Source organism: Sarcophilus harrisii, chromosome 6, assembly GCF_902635505.1.
Source record: "Sarcophilus harrisii chromosome 6, mSarHar1.11, whole genome shotgun sequence".
In the NCBI taxonomy this organism is placed as follows: Eukaryota; Metazoa; Chordata; class Mammalia; order Dasyuromorphia; family Dasyuridae; genus Sarcophilus; species Sarcophilus harrisii.
In genome coordinates, this window is record NC_045431.1 from 214662546 (window position 1) to 214676818 (window position 14273).

Genomic DNA, 14273 nt, shown 5'->3' on the forward strand with positions numbered 1-14273 from the left:
CATGGAATCACAGCAAGGTATATAGGCAGAAATAATAATTAGCAGAAGCAAAAAGCCAATAATATTAAAAGAAAATATAACCATGTAAGCAAAAAATACTAATCTTGAAGGCAGAATGCAGAGAAACAAGCATTATAATTATCTAAGTAGGGCAAGACCAGTAAAAAAGCAAAAAACAAAACTTGACTATTGTAACACAAGAAATCTAAAAACAAAACAAAACAAAAAAAAAACTTCCCCAAACACTTAAGAACACAGGAAATAAAGTGGCAATTGAAAGAATCCATAGATTGCTTCCAAAAACCACCACCATCATATTGCAAACTCTTAAGACACATAAATTTAACAGTTCCAATGATAAACACAAATTGTGTAACTAGACCTTCAGATATAAAGGAAAAGAAATTCAAAAAACCCCAAATATTCTGTGCTTAACAGGAAACACAACAAATGGGATAACACTCTGAAAAAGTAGAAGAATTCAAGGTGAGATACTCTGAAAATGTGAGCCTAGCCACTAATGAAAAAAAAGATGGACATTCAATAAAAAAGAGACATTTGTAATATTCCTAGAAAGAAAATCAGATTAAATAACAGTCTACAATGTATGAAAAGGAAAGTTAAGAGTATTAAGATTCATCTTAGAAAAAAAGAGCAGAAAGTGAACTTTTAATAACTAATGGGAAACAAGTTGAAAGGAAGGGAAAGGAAATTTGTCTATTTTTAAGTCTGAGGGGAGAAGAGGATGGGGAGGGAAAAGGAGAATTAACTAATTAGCCAAAAATAAAAGTAATCAATGTGCAAAACTATGAAAAAGAATAGATAACACATAGTAGGGGAGGGCCATGATGGTAAAGGGAAGAAAAATAGTGATAATGAATTTATCTTAAAGTAGATTAAAATAACTGAAGAGTAAATTACTATGTTTACAAAGAAAGAGGAGGAAAATTCCCATTTGGAAGGAAAAACTATTAAGAGACAAATTAAGGAAATAAATCTAACTCTCACAAAAGTAAATGTCAATGGATTCAATCATCTGAAAAAAATGAAAAACAAAACAAAAATTCATAATCTGTTCCTTAAAAAAAATACCTAAAAATTAAAGCATATACAGAATAGAAATGGGCTTAGGAAAAATAAAACAAAGCTATGTCAGCTAAATCCAAAGTTAAAAGTTGCAATCATACTATTAAACTAAGCAAAAATGTTCACAATATCAAAAGACATAATTAAGGAAACTACATTATGCTTAAAGGAACTATAGAAAAATAAGACATCAATAGTAAACTTATAAGCTCCATTTTGTCTATTTTGAGAAAAAATAGTTAAATAATAGAAAATTTCAATGTATCTTTCACAGTTTTAGGAATGTTTAACAGAAAGATAAGCAAAAGAGAAAACAGAGTCTTCAACAAATTTTTGGAGAAATGAGGCCTGAAATATGCAGTGTCTTCTAAATGAGACTGTGAGAGCATTTATAAAAATTGACTGAGTCATAGATATTGCCAATTAATGTAAAATATAGCAAAAATATATATTCTTTATAGATTGTAATACAATAAAAATGGTAATTGCTTTGAAGAGTTCAAACAGTAATCATTTAAGTCTATAAAGTATAGGCACAAAGAAACTTTTTAAACATCATTATATATATATATATTTAATTTATATATATACTTATTTATTTTATTTATTTATTTTTATTTTTTATTATTTATTATTATAAATATTTATTTATTTATTTTATATGTAGATTTATATATATAAAATGATCTTAAAAAGTTTCTTTGTGCATATATATATATATATATAACCAAAAGTGTCATGTGCCATAGAATACGTAGAAGCTTTTCTGATAAATTAGAAGTAAAGCAAGGATGTCTACTTTCCTTATCATCATTTGATGGATTTTGATAGCAATAAGACAAAAATATGGAGCAAAGAAAAGAGGAGAGAGAGAGAGTAAACTCCCTATTTACTGATATCATGTTTAAGCTAGAAAATTCTAGGGAATCAGCAAAGATAATTTGAGACAGGAGTTTCAAAAAAATTGCAGAATATAAAATAAAAGCTCTCAAAACCTAATTATTTCTATATAATAAAAATTCAAGAGCTAGTAATAAAAAAGGAAAGTCCCTTTCCAGATAAATAAAAATACATAAAATATCTAGAGATCAAAATATCAAAGCACGCACAATATTTATAGAGATTCCATTATAAAGCACTCTTTAAAAACAATAAAGAAAACATAAATAACTAGAGGAATATGGTATACTCATGGCCAATGTAATTAAAATGACAATACTACCAAAGTTTGTCATCAAAAGAATGCTATATACAACATGACAAAATAAATTCATTTGGAAAAATCTGCAATATCAAAAAAAATTATGAAAAGAGGTAGAAAAACTGGAGAAATATAAATTCCAGACCTCCAAGTAAATTATAAGGCATCAGTCATCAAAATCATCTGGTATTAGTTAAAAATGGAGAGGTAGATAAATGGAATGAGCTCAGTTAGGGAGAATCCAAAGTTGTACAACTCAATAACTCAGTGTTCATTAATTCAGGGAACATAAATGATTTGGGAAATAACTCTCGGTTTAAAAAAATACTTCTGAGAAAACCAGCAAGCAATCTGGCAGAAATTAGGTTTCAAATACCTTGCTTCCACAAGACATTCTAAATGGCTACCCAATCTAAATATTAAAGATCATACTATAAAAAAAAAAATCAGAACAGAAGCCTATCATAGATCTTTCTTAGCTCTAAGTGGGAGATGTACTCTTAACCAAATGAAAAAGGTAGAGACACTTAAAGAAGATAAAATAGATAATTTTCACTATGTAAAATGGAAAAGGTACAACACAAACAAAATTTAAGTACCTAGTATAAGAAGAAAAGTTGATGAATGGGGGAAAATAATCTTTGTATAAAATTTCTCTCATTGAGATTTGGTATTCAAAATTTATTTTTTAAAATAGGATATCTTTATATGTAAATGTATATGCACACCTAAACTTATTCTTCAGTAGAAAAAAAGGCAAAGCATATGGGCAAATAGTTCTCAAAAGATGGCTGGGTTGCAAAGGGCATAAAATGCCAGATTTCTCTAAATGCCACAGTGATCCCATTCGCTCTCTCATTTATCTTCAACCTCTTCTTGTCTGGTGACTCTTCCTTACTCCCTTCAGACATACTCATGTGTCCTTCCCCACAAAAATTATCATTTGATCTTTTCACCTTTGCTAACATTCTATATCTCTCTTTCCTTTTGTTTCTAGCCTCTGTAGGAAGACTTTCTGCAATCAGTATCTCCACTTCCTATTCTCTTAACTCTTTACATCCACCTTTTGATGTCATCATTCAACCAAAACCGTTCTCTCCAAAGTGATCAATGATCTCATTGCCAAATCCAGGGGCCTTTTCTCAATCTTCATTCTTTTGGACATCTCTTCAGCTGATCACCCTTGATTCTCTCTTCTCTCTAGGTTTCCAGGACTTTCTCCTCCTATAAGAACCTTCCTTCTCAATCTCCTTTACTAAATCCTCATCTTATTCAAGCCCACTAACCATAACAGACTCTTCTTTTTTTCCCTTTATGCTATTTGACTTAGTTATCTCAACAACTTCCATGCTTATTATCACCTTTTTACTGATGATTCTCAAATCCCTAACCTCTCAGCTGACCTTCATTCTCAAATTTTTAACTGTCTTTGAGACATCTCAAACTGAATGTCTAGTAGACGTTTTAAGTTCAGCATGTCCAAAACTGAGCTCATTATCTTTCCTTTAATCTCTCTCTGCTTCCAAAAGTAACACTGTCCCCCCAGTCCCTCAGATTTTTAGCCCAGATGTCCTCCTTGATTTCTTCCTCCTTCTCAAGCGTCCAATTTGTTGACAAAGACTGTTGACTTCCCCTTTGCAATGTCTCTCATATATACCCCTTATGCCACACTTATATCACCTCACACTCTTAGGTCTCTCTCCATTCTGATTCATAGCTCATTCAATCACCAAAGTCATTTTCCAAAAGTGCCCTTATCACTCCCCTGCTCAATAAACTCCAATGGCTCCCTATCACTTTCAGAATGAAATACAAACCCTTTGTTGGTATTTCAGTCATGAATACAATCTCCTCATCTTTCCATTATTTCCCCCAATTTATCCTTTGGTGCAGTACCATTCACCTTCTTGCTATTCCCTTGACTCTAGAACAAGTGGGGGTGGGGTTTGGCTTGTTTTTTCTACTATACCAGGTCATTAAGACAAAATGTATTTTCAGTGATAAGAGAAAAAAGGAAAAACAAACAGTTTATCTTCCCATCTAGGTCTCAGCTCTCTTGGCAGGTATAGCAAACCAGTAGTGATAGACGGCATTCTGTAAAGGAAATGAATGGCTGGGTAAACACAATACTTAGAACAAGTACTAAGTGCTTAAGCACCTCTTGGTCTATTCCCTAGACTCCACTGATCACTCGTGGTTCTGACTCAGACATTTAAAATGTAAAGAGTTCACCATGAGGATATTACCTTGCCCTCCAAAAATAGTTATTGTTACTATAGAGATATACACCCCTAAAATGTATTTAAACACAATTCAATCCAACAAACTCTTATTGTTTAGAAAGAGAAAATAATCATAATGTTATAATGGTAGCTCACCTTTACATAGCAAAGTAAAGTTTGCCAAGAGTGCTGAGCCTGGTATCAGAAAGAGTCATCTATCTACCTGAGTTCAAATCTGTCCTCACACACCTATTAGCAAGTCACTTCACCCTGTTTGCCTCAGTTTCCACATGTGTAAAATGACTGGAGAAGGAAAAGGCAAATCCCTCCAGTATCTTTGCTAAGAAAACCCCAAATAGGATCAAGAAGAGTCAGATATTACTGAAAAGATGACCGACTGAGCATATATGTATATAACGTGTATATATATGTTATCTCAATTTACAAAACCAATACAAATTCTCTTTCAAGAGTGCTATTATCAATCTGAAATTCAGCAAACACTTGATAAACACCAATTCTGTGTCAGACACTGTGGTGTAATACCCCCTACTTCAAAAATCTTGTTTCCTAGGGGCATATACACGAAGTATTTGTTGTCCAACTAATGCAGTCATGTTCAACTCTTCATGACCCTATTTGGAATTTTCTTGGCACAGATACTGTAGTGGTCTGTTATGTCCTTTTTCAGCTCATTTCACAGATGAGAAAATTGAAGTAAACAGGATTAAGTGACTTGCCCAGGGTCTCATAGCTACTAAGTGTCTGAAACCAGATATGAATTCAGATTTCATTCCTCCAGGCCCATCACTCTATCCACTCTATCCATCTTAGCTGCTCCTTTTGTACAAATAAGTATCGGATGAGAAAAATTGAGGAAAGAATATGGACTGGGAGAATCCTAGAAGAGAAGAAGATGAGGTGGAGACTGAATGGAGTCTTGAAGGAAGACAAGGATTATGAGATGTGGAGATAAGGATGTAGAATAAACTTGCAGAAAAGCTTATGAAAATGCACAGAAGCGGGAGAAGACATACTGGATGAAGGATTCCAGTGTCCAGTCTGACTGAAGCTCCTAGATGTTAAGGACTATATCATTTATTCTCCATATCCCAAATCCCCAGCATAGTGCCTGACACATAATAGGTCTTTAGCAAATGGTTACTGAATTTTAATTTGATCATAGACTTCTTAAAAGAGTACAACAAAGTTTAAAAGTTAAGTGGGATGACTAATATGGAAATATATTTAAAATGATTGCCCGTGTATTGTTTCTATCAGATTGTTTGCTGTCTAGAGTTTGGGAGAAGTAAGGGAGCAAGGGAGAAAAACTTTGTAACTCAAAATCTTACAGAAATGAATGTTGAAAACTATCTTTACATGAAATTCAAAAAATAAAATGCTGTTGAAGAACAAAAAGAAAGTTAAATGGAAACCGAAGTACAGGGGGACTTAAATACCAGGATAATGAGATTGTATTTATTCTCTAGGAAATGGGGAGCCCCAACACAGGAATCAAGGGATTAGATAGAAGTAACCATTTTGGACTCAGCAACTCTAGGACTCGTTTTCATTGATTCATTTCATTCACTAAGTATTTATTGCAAAGTAAAAGACATGGTCTTCACTTTTATTGGAGATAATCATTAAAATCTCATTTACAGGGTTACTATGAGGAATAATTTATTTCATTCTAACCATACAATTATTTGCATCAGAAAATCTAGGGGACCTTTGAGATCATCAATCCCAGACCTCAAGAGTCCTGGATATATTTTCAACAAGGATACTGTAATTACTGCTGATCATGACTCATTATCAAAGGGCCCACTGTTTATCATGGTCCATCAGTTTGTCTGACAATTTCAGGGCAGAGTTAATGAGCTGCCATCTAAGGGACCCTTATGGAGGTGGGAAGAAAGAGGGAGTTGAATTCTGACTTTACAATTTATGGGTGGGTTTTGATCAATAAAAATGTACAAGTGATTTTCTTCTGATTCATCTGTATAAATAGGCCCCCTACCTTCTACTCTTTTAAACTATATTGAAACTGTTCAAATGGGCTGAAACAATTGTCCCACTCAGAATTTTGAAAAAATAGACCAACAATATGGAAAATGGATTGTTCTGGGTTGAAGCTTACTGGCTAAAGGCCTATTTTTTTCCCCTCAAGTACAGTGCACATTCTGTTCTTGTTCCACTTGTTTTTGCTTTCATATTTGCGTAGTCAGGAAATCTACAATAAGGAATAGGCTGCCACATGGAGACAAATGTAATATCTCCCCCACTACTGCCTAGTACCTGCCTTATTTCTAGATCAACAGTGTCTAGGTTTACTGCTTTGACACCTGGTCCCCAAGTTACATGGGCTCTGACATTAGCTCTGGGACATAAATTCTCTACCAATTGCCTTGACAGAGATGTAATGCTTTTTCTTTCTCCCCTTAATTTCAAAACCCTCCTCATTTTAGCATTGTATTTCTAAGTCTATCTTTATTCAATACTCCCCACACTGATTTCCCTGTGATGTTTGTACTTTGGGGGCTTACACCCCACCTCAGGTCTGTTCTGAAAATAACATGTCCAAGGCCCTGCAGCAGGCAGGGCGCTTTGTGTACAATCCAATTGCCCACATGAGGTGTTTTCTCCCATTTTTCACCCAATCATTTTTCACCCAACTGCCTGCCCCCTTTCTGTTCCTATTTGAGTAGTTTTATTCTAGTAAACACCTTTATCCAATGTTAATTGTACCATGGTTCTCCCAATTCTGGGCCATAACTTTCATCTGTTCCTATTACCCTCTCACAAGGCAGGGACCATATTTTGCTTCTTAGCACAGTTCCTGGTACACAGTAGGTACTTAAGGTTTATAGATTGATGGGTTATCAAACAACCTCCAAGTCTTATATTGATTTACTTTATTCTGCCTACCTTAGTTAATTACAAGCAGAACCTGAGCTACATGCATAAGTCATTTGGCTTGCTTTGCTCCCTTATTCCATGTCTCCATGGAAAATATATTGTTCAGGCCTTGGCTGAGCACTTATTTTTAGATTTTTCCAATTAAAGAGAGGCTTTAGCACCACACTCAATAACCCTTTTACAAGATCTAAGAATTCAAGTTCTAAAAAAATCAAAATTCCTTCACCATATCCAACTTTTGACCTTTTTATTTTGTTCTAAGCAGTGATAGAAAAGTAGAATCACCTTTGTCCTTTACTAATCTGTCATATATTAAATACCACAATTAAGTCCCTCTTTCCTAAATTTACTAGCGCTAATAAGAACATAACACCTGAGAGCATCAAATAATACTTCTCAGGACGAAAGAAAAGGTAAGAACATGTCCTGGATTAAGCACAGTGCCTGGCTGGTGTTTATTAGAGGCTCAATAAATATTTGCTGAATGGATGAATTGAATGAATGAGTTCTAAATAAATACTGATGATATTATAGGATCATAAATCTAAAGCTTGCATCTAGAGATCATCTAGTCCAACTACCTCAACATACAGATAAGAAACTGAGGGCTAGAGAGATAGTCTTGCTCTGGTTCTCAGAGGTACTGATCGCAGAGTCAGAATTCGAATGGAGGGCCAATGATTTCAAGGTCAGCACTTCTAGGTCAACACTTTCTCCTCTGACAATAATTTCATAAATAATGATAATTATTAGCAATTAGAGTTACCCCAAAATAGAATAGACTTTCTCAGGAGAAGAACAGTAAGTAGCAATTCTGGTAAATGGAACAACTAGCACAAAATATGTTAAACATAAAAGGTATCTTCAAATCAACTTAGAATGGGTTTAGGGTTGAAGGGGAAAGATGTACTAAGAGTATACACAGTATGAGGGACCCAAAGACACTGGCTTCCAGGGGTAAGCCAGTTTTTACGCCCTCCTCAGCAAAACCACTACTCAGATCCTCATAGACTAAGAAAAGATGGCAGGGAAAACCATAGCTTAGAGGAATGGGAAAGGACCATTTGGTAGTCTCCCATTTTAAGTAGTTGTTCATGTTAATTTGGTGCTAAGGTTAGTTGTTTCCATGTGCTTAAGTATTTCAACTGTTATCACCTCCTTCTAAGTGTCAAAATACAGGGCAAAGTCCAGGTTGCCCTTCCCTGGTTACATTTTGTTTGGGAGTTAGTGGGTTCCCCTTGAGGAGACCTTCAAGCAAAAGCTGGATGACCATTTGTTTACTGTCAAGGAGGCTGCTCTTTTGTGCAGGTATAAGTTAATTTGGAATCTCTAATGTTCTTTCCACCTCTGAAATCATGTGATTTTGTGATCTACTAAAGATTTGGGTAAAAGTAGAAACCTTTTTAGGGACAGAATATTAATAGTTGTACTGTACCATTATTATTCAGTCTTATAATAGCATATCAGGGCTGTTTATAGCATTCAGTTCAGTCTGTGTTCTCTTATCTAAAAATCAGATCTCATTTCCAATTTCTGATTTCCATCAGTGGTTCCACAATTCTCCCATATGCCCAAATCCAAAACCTCACTCATCTTTGATTCACTGCTCTCTTTTATTCTTTGTATGAAATCAGTAACTAATTCCTTTTAAGTCTTCAAAATATCTCTGACATCTGTTCCTTCCTCTCTATTCCCAGTGCTCTGATCCTTTTCCAGACCCTCATCATCTCATGCTGGGATGACTGAAATAACCTCTAAATTTTTCTTCTTTCCTCTAGTCTCTCAATGTTCCAACCCATTGTACATACTACCATCAGATTAATCCCCCTAGAACACTTTCATCCTCACTGCATTGCTATAGGTCCTCATTGACTACAAGGTATCATGTAAATTCTACCTGACATTTAGGGCTTCCCACTCTACCCTCCCATTTTATTTCCCATATTGCCAATATGGGCCCTTTGCTGCAGCCAGACTAGGATCCTCACCATCCCCTAAACATCTTAGTCTCATTTTCTTCCTTTGATGAAGAAAGCACTGAGTAATATTTTCTACTCCCCATCTTCCCTCCCCCAATTCACATCTCACCCTTCCACTGATGCAGTAAGTCTTGCTTTTTCTATTAGACCTTCCTTGACTACTCCAACTCACACATTTATCCTCCTTCTCTGAAATATTATCACTACTACTGTCAGTTTAACTCAGTAGTACAAATATTACTGGTCCTGTAATGATATTTGTAGTAGTTGCTCAATAAATGCCTGTTGAATAAATGAATGATGTTAATAAGCTTATATTAGTTCAGTGCTTTATGTACGGTGCTAACAAATATCAGATTTACAAGGAGCCTTAAAGGTCACAGACTGAACCATCAAAATAATGAAGAAGGACTCATTGCTTCCTGAGGAAGTCCCATTCCTTTTATAGATAGCTCTAATCAGAAAGTTTTTCCTCATATCAAGACAATATTTTCTGCTCTACAACTTATACAAAGCAGAACAAGTCCATTTCCTCTCATTTATGAGAGAGGCTTTCAGATATTTGAAGATTAGTTTCTTCATCTGTCAAATGAGCTGGGAAGGAAATGATAAGCAGTTCTAGTACGTTTGCCATGAAAACCCCAAATGGGATCATGAAGAGTCAGACACAACTGAAATCACTAAACATTGTCTAAACTAAATATTGTCTTTTCTGTACTAAATATTCCCATTTTCTCCAGCTAATTTACATATGGCATGGTCTCTAGACATTCACCGGGCAGTCATCTGTCTTAGGACATGCTATAATTCGTATTACTTCCAAAATGTGCTGCCTAGAACTGAACACGATAGTTCCTCTATATGACCAATACTTATAATACTTATAAGCCCCCTCCCCCTAAGAGAGAGATGGAGCAACTTTTATTATTCCTATTTAACTGATGGGAAAACTCATTCTGAGAGAGATAAAGAAACTTATTCAAGGCTTTGCAACCTGTATCAAAGCTAGAAATCTGGTGTTCACCATTATACCACAGTGTGGTGAATGATTGTCTTGTCTTTACAGCTAGATGGCCAGTTCTTAAAGAAGCACATGATAATAGGCATTGCTTTTGCTAATTAATTACTATATGAATTATTTTATTAAATAATACACAAAATATGGATGCTTTAGAGCTGTCAAGTTTTTATATTAATGCTGGATTTCATCATATTGCCTTGCCTTACATATCTGAGAATCAGACGCTGAAATATTGTACAATTAGCTTGTGAAGGAAATCAAAAATGCAGGTGGGCATAAATATAGGGATTGAGAATTCAATGTAATGGTTTTTAGTCATCTCCCAGAGTTCTTTCTCTGGTAGCTGGTTCAGTTCATTACTGCTCCATTGGAAATGATTTGGTTGATCTGTTGTGAGGATGGCCAGGTCCATCAGAACTGGTCATCATATAGTATTGTTGTTGAAGTATATAATGATCTCCTGGTCTTGCTCATTTCACTCAGCATCAGTTCGTGTAAATCTCTCCAGGCCTTTCTGAAATCATTCTGTTGGTCATTTTTTTTTTTTTTTTTTTATTTAATAGCCTTTAATTTACAGGATATATACATGGGTAACTTTACAGCATTAACAATTGCCAAACCTCTTGTTCCAATTTTTCACCTCTTACCCCCCACCCTCCCTAAATGGCAGGATGACCAGTAGATGTTAAATATATTAAAATATAACTTAGATACACAATAAGTATACATGACCAAAACATTATTTTGCTGTACAAAAAGAATCAGACTCTGAATTATTGTACAATTAGCTTGTGAAGGAAATCAAAGATGCAGGTGTGCATAAATATAGGGACTGGGAATTCAATGTAATGGTTTTTAGTCATCTCCCAGAGTTCTTTTTCTGGGTATAGCTAGTTCAGTTCATTACTGCTCCATTAGAAATGATTTGGTTGATCTCGTTGCTGAGGATGGCCTGATCCATCAGAACTGGTCATCATCTAGTATTGTTGTTGAAGTATATAATGATCTCCTGGTCTTGCTCATTTCACTCAGCATCAGTTCGTGTAAAGTCTCCCAGGCCTTTCTGAAATCATCCTGTTGGTCATTTCTTACAGAACAGTAATATTCCATAATATTCATATACCACAATTTATTTAGCCATTCTCCAACTGATGGGCATCCATTCAGTTTCCAGTTTCTGGCCACTACATAAAGGGCTGCCACTAACATTCGTGCACATACAGGTCCCTTTCCCTTCTTTATAATCTCTTTGGGATATAATCCCAGTAGTAACACTGCTGGATCAAAGGGTATACACAGTTTGATAACTTTTTGAGCATAGTTCCAAACTACTCTCCAGAATGGTTGGATTCGTTCACAACTCCACCAACAATGCATCAATGTCCCAGTTTTCCCACATCCCCTCCAACAATCATCATTATTTTTTCCTGTCATCTTAGCCAATCTGACAGGTGTGTAGTGGTATCTTAGAGTTGTCTTAATTTGCATTTCTCTGATTAATAATGACTTGGAGCATCTTTTCATATGACTAGAAATAGTTTCAATTTCTTCATCTGAGAATTGTCTGTTCATATCCTTTGACCATTTTTCAATTGGAGAATGGCTTGATTTTTTATAAATTAGAGTCAATTCTCTATATATTTTGGAAATGAGGCCTTTATCAGAACCTTTGACTGTAAAATATTTTCCCAGTTTATTGCTTCCTTCTAATCTTGTCTGCATTAGTTTTGTTTGTACAAAAACTTTTCAGTTTGGTATAGTCGAAATTTTCTATTTTGTGATCAGTAATGATCTCTAGTTCTTCTTTGGTCATAAAGTCCTTCCCCTTCCACAGGTCTGAGAGGTAAACTATCCTGTGTTCCTCTAATTTATTAATAATTTCATTCTTTATGCCTAGGTCATGAACCCATTTTGACCTTATCTTGGTGTATGGTGTTAAGTGTGGATCAATGCCTAGTTTCTGCCATATTAGTTTCGAATTTTCCCAGCAATTTTTATCAAACAGTAAGTTCTTATCCCAAAAGCTGGGGTCTTTGGGTTTGTCAAAGACTAGGTGGCTATAGTTGTTGACTATTTTATCCCTTGAATCTAACCTGTTCCACTGATCAACTAATCTATTCCTTAGCCAATACCAAATGGTTTTGGTAACTGCTGCTCTATAATATAATTTTAGATCTGGTACAGCTAAGCCACCTTCTTTGATTTTTTTTTCATTAATTCCCTTGAAATTCTTGACCTTTTGTTTTTCCATATGAATTTTGTTGTTATTTTTTCTAGGTCATTAAAATAGTTTTTTGGGACTCTGATTGGTATAGCACTAAATAGATTAGTTTAGGTAATATTGTCATCTTTATTATATTTGCTCGCCCTATCCAAGAGCATTTAATATCTTTCCAATTGGTTAGATCAGACTTAATTTGTGTGAAAAGTGGTCTGTAATTTTGCTCATAAAGTTTCTGATTTTCCCTTGGCAGATAGATTCCTAAATATTTTATGTTATCAGTAGTTACTTTAAATGGAATTTCTCTTTGTAACTCTGACTGTTGGATTTTGTTAGTGATATATAAGAATGCTGATGACTTATGTGGGTTTATTTTATAACCAGCAACTTTGCTAAAGTTGTGGATTGTTTCTAATAACTTTTTAGTAGAATCTCTGGGGTTCTCTAAGTATACCATCATGTCGTCGGCAAAGAGTGATAATTTGGTTTCCTCATTGCCTATTCTTATTCCTTTAATCTCCTTCTCAGCTCTTATTGCCAAAGCTAGCGTTTCTAATACAATATTAAATAGTAACGGTGATAGTGAGCAACCTTGTTTCACTCCAGATCTTATTGGGAATGGTTGCAGTTTGAGACTCCCTAGTCTTTAAGGAGCTAGGAACATAGGCCATTGGGGAGGAACCCACTTACTGTTATGACATAGATTTTTTAAAAATTATACTTTAATCCAATATTGGAGCATATTATTATTTTATAGGACTGATCCAATTTATTCCTGAAGAAGACTATTCTAAGATGGCAATTCAAACTATATTGCTAGAATCAACCAATCTATAATGATATTTGCTCAAATCCTGCTCAAAAAGGAGAAATCATAATTTATAACAGCTGTAGAGCCCATTAAATACTCAAATCAGTTTTCCTCAAGAAAAAGAGAAACTTAATAGAAACTCCCACCTCAAAACTCCTAGATCTACACCCAGAAGGGACCTGAGAGATCACTGAGTCCAACCCTTTAATTTCACAGGTGAAGAAATGATGGCAGCCAAGTTTATACCCAGAGAGTCTTTAGAAGTTCAGGGCCCTGATATGATCAATCAGCAGAGAAGCAATCTGATGGAAGAAAGAGATTACATGATCAATCAGCCGAAAAGAAATCAGATGGGAGAAAGGGATTACAATTGGGAAGAATATAGGTTTTTTAACCCAGCAGAACAATGTCCAGGGTGAGCAGCTCCAATGTAATTGCCAGATAATGTGGAGAGATCCAGAAAGTGGTGAATAAGAAGGGACTAGGTAGGTTAACTGCTTGGGAGAAAGGATTTGCTTGTATCTCTCCGAGTTTCTGACTCTGGCTGAGTTTGTCACAGCCTTATATGCTCTACACTGAGTATAAACCAATCATTATATTACTAGGAAACCATTATTTGTTGTAAGATTAAATCAATCACGCTGAACTTAGAGAACTATTAAGCATCATGCTAAACTAGATAACCATTGTCTCATCAGTTCCACTGACTTAGCACCTTGTAAGAATCTTTGTTTCAAGTTCAGAGTTCTGGCCCATAACAAAGAAACTGATTGTAATAGATACTGATTAAATAATCCAGCATCATTGAGG